Source organism: Cnephaeus nilssonii (genome assembly GCF_951640355.1).
Source record: "Cnephaeus nilssonii genome assembly, chromosome: 17".
NCBI lineage: Eukaryota > Metazoa > Chordata > Mammalia > Chiroptera > Vespertilionidae > Cnephaeus > Cnephaeus nilssonii.
The window spans coordinates 1269832-1277849 of NC_137088.1; positions in this window are offsets into that span (position 1 = coordinate 1269832).

Consider the following 8018-nt stretch of genomic DNA (forward strand, 5'->3'; position numbering starts at 1 on the left):
GTCACAGCCACGGTCACCTCCCAGGCTCCTGCTGCTGCCTTTGCCGTCAGTCTCCTCTCCTCACGCTAAGTCAGAGCCCCGCATCCCTGCTCAGAACCCCGCGGAGCACCCCCCCAAGGAAAAGCCGAAGCTGGCAGGCCCGGGACTCCTCCTCTCTGACTGCGTCTCCTCGGCCCCCCCAGCCCCACTGCTCAGCCTCCCAGGTTTCTCAGGTATCACAGGGCGCATCCTCCAGGCTCGGGGCCTGGGGCCAGTTGTTCCCCGAACCTGGGCTGCACATCCCACAGCTGTCCACAGCGCCTCCAGAGCCCCTCAGTGTGGCCCCCCGGCACCTGGGACCATCTTTATCCCCTTGTCCGGCCCTCCTTTTGCCCGTGGCCGTTACCAGCCATTTATGTCAGCATCAGCCTCACACCGCATTGCCTGGCTCCCCGCACTGGACCGTGAGCGCTGTGAGGCGGAAACCCCGTTGTTCGTGAATGTCTCCTGAGCACCTCCAGCACCAAGTAGGTTCCAGAAATACATGCTGGCTGGCTGAGTAAGGAGCATGCCAGGCGGTGCTGAGTGACGAGGGTGATGGGGAAACATTTACATGGTGCAGCAGGAGGCGGGGCAAGGTGAGAGGGGCCCCAGATCCAGGCTAGCCCGGGGTCAGGCCCACAGGCTCTCCACACCCGGGGGTGGGGGTGGGGGGTGCTGCTAGGAGGAGGCTGAGCCCAGCTCCTGCCCGTCCCCCCTCCCCCCCTGAGGCTTCAGGACCTGCAGCAGGTGCAGTGAACTCAGAATAAAAGGCCCCCAGGCTCCAGTCCTTCAGGCCGCACCGCCGGGCACTGCCTCGCTCTCGCCCACCAGGCTCCCATGTGTGGGCGGAGGCTGGACAGCTCAGGTCTCCCTGGGGCAGCACCAGCACGAATTCACTCTTCCACTCGTTCCGTTAGTGCTCACCAAGGGCTGACCCGGCTGGACACCTGGTGCATGGCAAGAATGCACGCAGCATGGTCCAGCCGGCGTGGCTCGGCGGTTGAGCATCAACCTGTGAGCCAGGAGGTCACAGTTTGATTCCTGGTCAGGGCACAGGCCCGGGTTGTGGGCTCGATCCCCAGTGTGGGGCGTGCAGGAGGCAGCCAAGCGATGATTCTCTGATCATTGATGTTTCTCTTCTCCTGCTCCCTCTCCCTTCCTCTCTGAAGTCAATAAAAAACCCCATTTATTTAAAGAAAGAATTGGAATAATAGCACTTGGTTTGGAGGGGCCTACCACAAAGTCAGGCTGAGTGAGAAAAATAAGATGCAGAAAAGTGTGTCTAAAATGACCTAAGTGTATGCAGCACAGACAAACCACTGTGTAATTGCCTATTCTGTGATGACAGACAGAAGCAAGGAGAAACCTAGGGAGCCTGTATGTTGTAACCACTGGTTCCAGAGAGTGAGGGTGAAAGAAGAAAGAGGCAAGAGCAAGCCAAAAAGGGGGAGGGGGGAGATAGAAGGCTGCTCACCACCAGCAGTTAGAGCGCGTCCCCTCATGTGTCTAATTACAGGCGTGTAACTGCGTGAAGAAAGCGGTTTTTCAGAGAGGCACGTTTAGGCGATGAAACCAGTCAAGAAAACCAAGGAAGTAATGACCACCTGACCCAAAACTCGGAGAGGCGGCCTGCTGGACCACAGGGCTGCGGGGCCCTACCCCTGTGCTTCATCTGAGGCCTTTTAAAAAAAATATTCTTTATCGATTTCAGAAAGAGGAGGGAGAGGGAGAGAGAATCATGGATCGGCTGCCTTCTCACGCCCCACACTGGGGACTGAGCCCACAATCCGGGCATGTGCCCTGAATGGGAATCAAACCCTGACCTCCTGGTTCATGGGTTGATGCTCAACCACTGAGCCACACCAGCAGGGCCATCGGAGTCCTTTTTAAAAATATGTTTTTATTGAGAGGAAGGGAGAGACAGAGAGAGAAACATCAAATGGTTGCCTCCCATATACCAACCTGGGACTGAACCCACACCCTGGGTATTTGCCCTGATAGGGGATTGAACCAGCAACGTCTCAGTCACAGGACAATGTCCAACCAACTGAGCCACACCAGCCAGGGCACATCTGAGTCTTGTTTTGTGTTTGACCTCTGAGAAATCATTAAGTATAATGTCTTTGCTTTATGCACCTTTCTGTATTTGTTATAATATTCCACATTGTTTTAAAATTTTATATTAAAAAAAAAAAAAGGAGGCCCTGGTCAGTAGCTCAGCTGGTTAGAGCATTGTCCCAATACGCCAAGGTTGCAGGTTCGATCTCCAGTCAGGGCACATACAAGAACCACCAGTGAATGCATAAATACGTGAAACAACAAATCAATGTTTCTCTCTCTCCCCCACTCTCGCTCCCTAAAATCAATAAATACAAATTTGATCGTAAAACCACCAGAATGGGCCAGAAGACACGGCAAAGTAATTTTGCTTCATAATGATGCACCATCACACACTTCAAAGCCAGTTAAAGACACGTTAAAAGATCTTGCCTGGGAAGTATTAACCCACCCGCCGTATTCACCAGACCTTGCTCCTTCAGATTACCACTTGTTCCCATCGATGGCCCACATACTTTCTGAGCAACACTTCAAAACGTACGAAGAAGTGGAAAATTGGGTCTCTGAATGGCCTGCCTCAAAACAAGAAAAGTTCTATTGGGACGGTACCCACCGATTACCTGAAAGATGGGGAAATGTGTAGCTAGCGATGGACATTACTTTGAATAAAGCACTTTTGATGTTTCTCTTGAAATTACCGTGTTTTCTTTGATTACAAAACCTCCATTATTAACCGGTAAATAGTCAATCTGCCCTTACCAGTTAATATGTGGACTGACAATTAACGGGTACGCCTAGTAAATGTTCCTGAGAAGATGGTCCTTGCAGCAGGAGGGAGGGTCCACCATGGTGACTTTGGCTGACCCCCGTGATCCCAAGAGCCCGCCTGCGGAAGTCAGGGGGACTGCAGGGGGTGGGGGGGCTGCAGGGGGTGGGGGGGCTGCAGGGGGTGGGGGGACTGCAGGGGGTGGGGGGGCTGCAGGAGGTGGGGGGACTGCAGGGGGTGGGGGGACTGCAGGGGGTGGGGGGGGCTGCAGGGGGTGGGGGGACTGCAGGGGGTGGGGGAACTGCAGGGGGTGGGCCCTGGTGGAGGCAACCGCTGGCAACATCAAGGCTTTGCCCTGAAGGGAGAGCAATGGGGCGGGCACTCCAGGAGGAGGTGGGGAGCAGAGGAAAAGCTCAGTTTCTGGCCCGTGCCTCCTGTTTTCTCCCTAAACACCAGGCGAGGCCATTGCTGATGGGGGCAGGGGCACCAGAGGTTAGAGACGGCCGTGGGCCGAGGGCCGGGCGGCAAGCCCTGCAGGGCCTGGAGGAGGAGGGAGGTCCTGCGAGCTGGCCTCAGGGATGAAGGAACCGCCCAGCGGAGTGGGCCAGGGCCAGAGGTCGTCCAGAGCTGGAGGGGCAAGAACTGGACCAGGGCCAGGCGGCCCTTCCGCCTGAAGACGGCAGCTGGGCAGCCGTTGCTGCACTCTGTCCCTCCCCAGCAGCCCTGGCGGGGGGGGGGGGGGGCATAGACTCCTCTGAGGTCAACCTCTCTCCACGCCCCCTTTCGTGCTGTTCCTTAAGCAGAGCGGGCCGTTCCCGCCCCACCCCACCCGCTCTGGCCTGGACAACTCCCAGTGGCCCCGCGCCCGGCTCCAGGGTTGGGTTGGACACGCAGATGCTTGTAGGGAACACGGTGTTCCGCCAGGGCAGGGGCGTCCCTGGATGTCCCCCAACCCCCACGCTCCACACCCACAGCTGTGGACGGCTGCCCAGGGGTGGGGCTGACTGCAAATCATTCCTAAGGATTTTTTTTTTTTTTTCCAGAACAAAAGGCAGGGAAATTACCAAGAAAAAGATCCCTCAGGCCAGGGTGGAGGCCTGGAAGCACACCCTGTCCCTGGCACCAGCAGGCGGGGGCGGGGGGGGGGGGGGGGCGCGGGCACTCAGGAACCCCGTTGTGCTGGAAAGTCAGCCTGGTCATAGCAACACTCTTTTCTTTAATATTTTTATTGATTTCAGAGAGGAAGGGGGCGGGAGAGGGAGAGAGGGAGAGAGAGAAAGAGAGAGAGAGAGAGAGAGAGAAACATCAATGATGAGAAACACTGATCAGCTGCCTCTTGCACGCCCACACACTAGGGATGGAGGCCGAAACCCGGGCATGAGCCCCGACCAGAATCGAATGGTGATCTCCTGGTTCATAGGTCGATGCTCAACCACCGAGCTATGCCGGCCGGACTGCGCACACTCTTACGTACCTTTGCCTGCGCGCTGTGGACCAGGCCTTGGACAGCTCCGGTGGCGGAGGCTTGCCCTTGGGGTGTAAAGCAGCTTTACCCAGTCCGCAGGGATGAGGCAGCCCACCCGGGAGCACCACAGGAGAGGCCACTCCAGCCACTGGACCCCAGCTCCCGCCGCCATACAGTTGGGCCACGGCCCAGCCCAGGCAGGTGAGGGGCAGGGGAGTGGGCAGGGGAGTGGGCGGGGGAGTGGGCGGGGGAGTGGGCGGGGGAGTGGGCGGGGTGGTGGTGCCCACCCGGAACCCTGGCTCCTTGTTTCCAGAGGAGCCAGCCGAAAAGAGGCTCCAACTCCTCCTCGTCTGCTCACCCCAGGCCAGCTGGGTGAAACTGCCTTCAATCCTGACCTATGGCAGACGCCCCGAGTTCAGGGTCTGGGGGTCACGTGCTTACCCTCCCCTCCTCCCTCCCCGCTGCGTCCTGGTTGGAGAGATGCTCTGGCTTCCCAAGCTGCCAGGGGCCACCAGCCCTGGTCTGGCTCCGGGCTTATTCCTGGGGCATCGGAGCCGTGTGGAGGCTGGCTGCACAGCTCTGGGACAGGAGGCAGGGTCCGAGGCGACTCAAGAGCTGATCCAACGTGCCCGGGACTGATGCACATGGGTCCAAAGGCCTCTTCCCTCCTGCCCCGCAGTCCGAGACGCAGCTCAAGTCCCTGCTCCTCCGTCTGCCTGCAGTGGGGTGTGCACTCATGTCCCCTCAGGCCCGGCCTTCCGTTTTGAGAATGAAAATGTCCCGTTCAAGCAAGCCCAGCTGTTCTGCTGCCGTGCTGGTTTGCTTCTCTGGGGTTCTGGACTCTCGCTCTTCCTTTCACCTGTTTACTAGAAAAAATACCAACTGCACACGCCTGCCTCCTCATCCTGGGCATTGGAGGACCTGCCAGAAGATGCTGGGTCCTGGCTTCCAGCAGAACGCACAGTGACCTTTGACCCTGGGCTCAGTGCCATCCTGCAGAGGAAGGGGTGGGCCTATGAGCCAGTTCCATGCCAGGGTGGGGGCTTGATCCCCTGGGAAGGTGTGTAGGAGGCAGCCGATCAATGACTCTCTTATCATCATCAATGTTTCTCTCTCTCTCTCCCTCTCTAAAAACCAATAAAGACATATTTAAAAAAAATTTCAGCCCTAGCCGGTTTGGCTCAGTGGATAGAGCATCAGCTTGTGGACTGAAGGGTCCCGGGTTCGATTCCGGTCAAGGGCATGTACCTCGGTTGTAGGCTCCTCCCTGGCCTGGGCCCAGGTCGGGGCTTGTGCAGGAGGCAACCCATCGATGTGTTTCTCTCACATCGATGTTTCTGTCTTGCCCTCTCTCTCTAAAAATCAATGGAAAATAATCCTCCGGTGAGGATTAAAAAAAACAATCAAAAAACCACCACATAAAATAACCAAAAAAACCCCACTCCCTTGACCGAGGCCGTGGCAGCCCACACAGAGAAGAGCAGCAAGGCCCAGGGCAGCCACAGGCGTGGAGCCATGCTCATCCTTGCTGTCTGCATCCGCCAGAGAGATGGAGGCTAACGCCCTGGAGGAGGGGTCTGAGGCCGCTCAGCGGACGTCTGTACCGTCAGTCCTGCTGATCCCTGGGGTGTCAGGATGTCCACAGCAGGTCATCAAGATTTGTTCACAAACCAACGAGCTGAGCCAGACCTAACTTCTGACATCCTCATTCAGAACCTCGTTAACCTTGTCTGAATTCCTAACCGGTTGTCCAGTATATTCCTGGTTGACACACTACATGCTGTTATTAGGTAACAGGACACATCCCTGGCCATCATCGATGATGGGGCATTTGTCTGTAGGGAGGATGAGGAAGGGAAGCAACATTCATACTTACCATGATGCCTTGTGAAACAACCCATTTCCTTAACCACGTTATAGAAGTGACTGTTATAATTCTGTTGTTATAAAGTTGGTGCAATAAGACAGCTGAGGATACATTCAGGTGACTCTGAGAGAACAAATCTCTAGCTTCCTGTTACAACATACACAGAAAGCAAAATCCTCATGCGACGTCCACTCTTCAGGGCTGAGACTGTGGACTACATGATCTTGAGGCTGTCCTGGCATTTGTATTTTTTTTTACAAATTTAAAAAATTGATTTTAGGAAGAGATGAAAGGAGAAAGGAAGATTTGTTGTTCCACTTACTTATGCATTCTTTGGTTGATTCTTCTATGTGCCCTGACTGGGAATGAAAACCTTGGCGTATTGGGACGACTCTCCAACCAACTGACCTACCCCAGGGCTGTCCTGGCATTTATTTATTATTTTAATACTAGAGGTCTGTTGCATGAAGATTTGTGCAACAGGCCTTCCTTCCCCTGGTTATCGGCACCGGTTTTCCTCTGGCACCCGGGACCCAGACCTTCGCTCTGGCTGCAGCGAGGCTTGGCTTCTCCGCTCCAGCCGCAGCGGAAAAGCCAAGCCTCTTCAGTCTTCAGTTTTCACTTGGGCTGGAGCCTTGTCTTCGCTCTGTGCCTGCATATGCAAATTAGCCCACCATATTTGTTGGGTTAATTTGCATACTCACTCCTGATTGGCTGGTGGGCATCATGGAGGTATGTTCAATTTGCATATTTCTCTTTTATTAGTGTAGATATGTCTATTGATTTCAGAGAGGAAGGGAGGGGGAAATAGAAACATCAATGTGAGAGAGAATCATGATCTGCTGCCTCCTGCATGCCCCACACGGGGGACCAAGTCTGCAACTGGGCATGTGCCCTGACCAGGAATTGAACCGTGACCTTCTGGTTCATAGGTTGATGCTCAACCCCTGAGCCATGCCGGCCAGGCTGTCCTGGCATTTCTTACCTGTTCATAGCAATGCCATACAAAAACCACAAACGTCAAACCATATTTAAGAAATTGAAGTCTTGAAGCAAGGCCAGTTTGGCTTTGAGGGTTCAACTACCAGTTTCTGGGGCCCCACGTGGGTATTTCGTAGGGACACCCACTATTTGGCCTTTGTACTGCCAGGTGTAGGCGAGATCAAACTGAACACAGTTTTGTTGTAGAATGAGCTCCCTCTGGTGACCTGGAAGTGACCTGTGGGCACAGTGGGCTGTCAGTCATTGCTCGCTCTGGCAGCCACGTGGCAAGAAGGAAATAAACAGCGTCAGACAGAGGCGGCTCTGTTGGGCTCTGTTGGGGCGCACATCTTCCCTGGCACACCATCCCCAGCAACTCAGAGCTGGGGTTCATTTTATGTGTCAACTTGACTAGGCCCTGGGGTGTCCAGGTATTTGGTCAAATATTATCTGGGAGTTTTCCATAAGAGTGACTCGATGATATTAACATTTAAATCAATAAAGCAGATCGCCCTCCTAATGTGTATGTGTGTTGGAGGGGGGGGCCCTCATCCAATGAGCTGAGGCCCGAATAGAACAGAAAGTCTGTCTCCCCCAAGTAAGAGGGAATTTTCCCGTCTGACTGCATAGAATCTGGACACCGGCTCTTCCTGGCCCTTGACCTGGGACAGCACCCTGTGACCTGGCCCACGGCGCAGTCTGCGCTCACGTAGCAGCCTGAGGCAGGGGAGGCACAGAGGTGAGGTGGGGCCCAGGGCACCGACCCAACCTGGTCCCTGAGGCCAGGCCCCGCCAGATGAGTGACCTGATGGCCTGGAGCCCTGGAGCGAGAGGACAAACACAGGACGCGGGCGGCATTG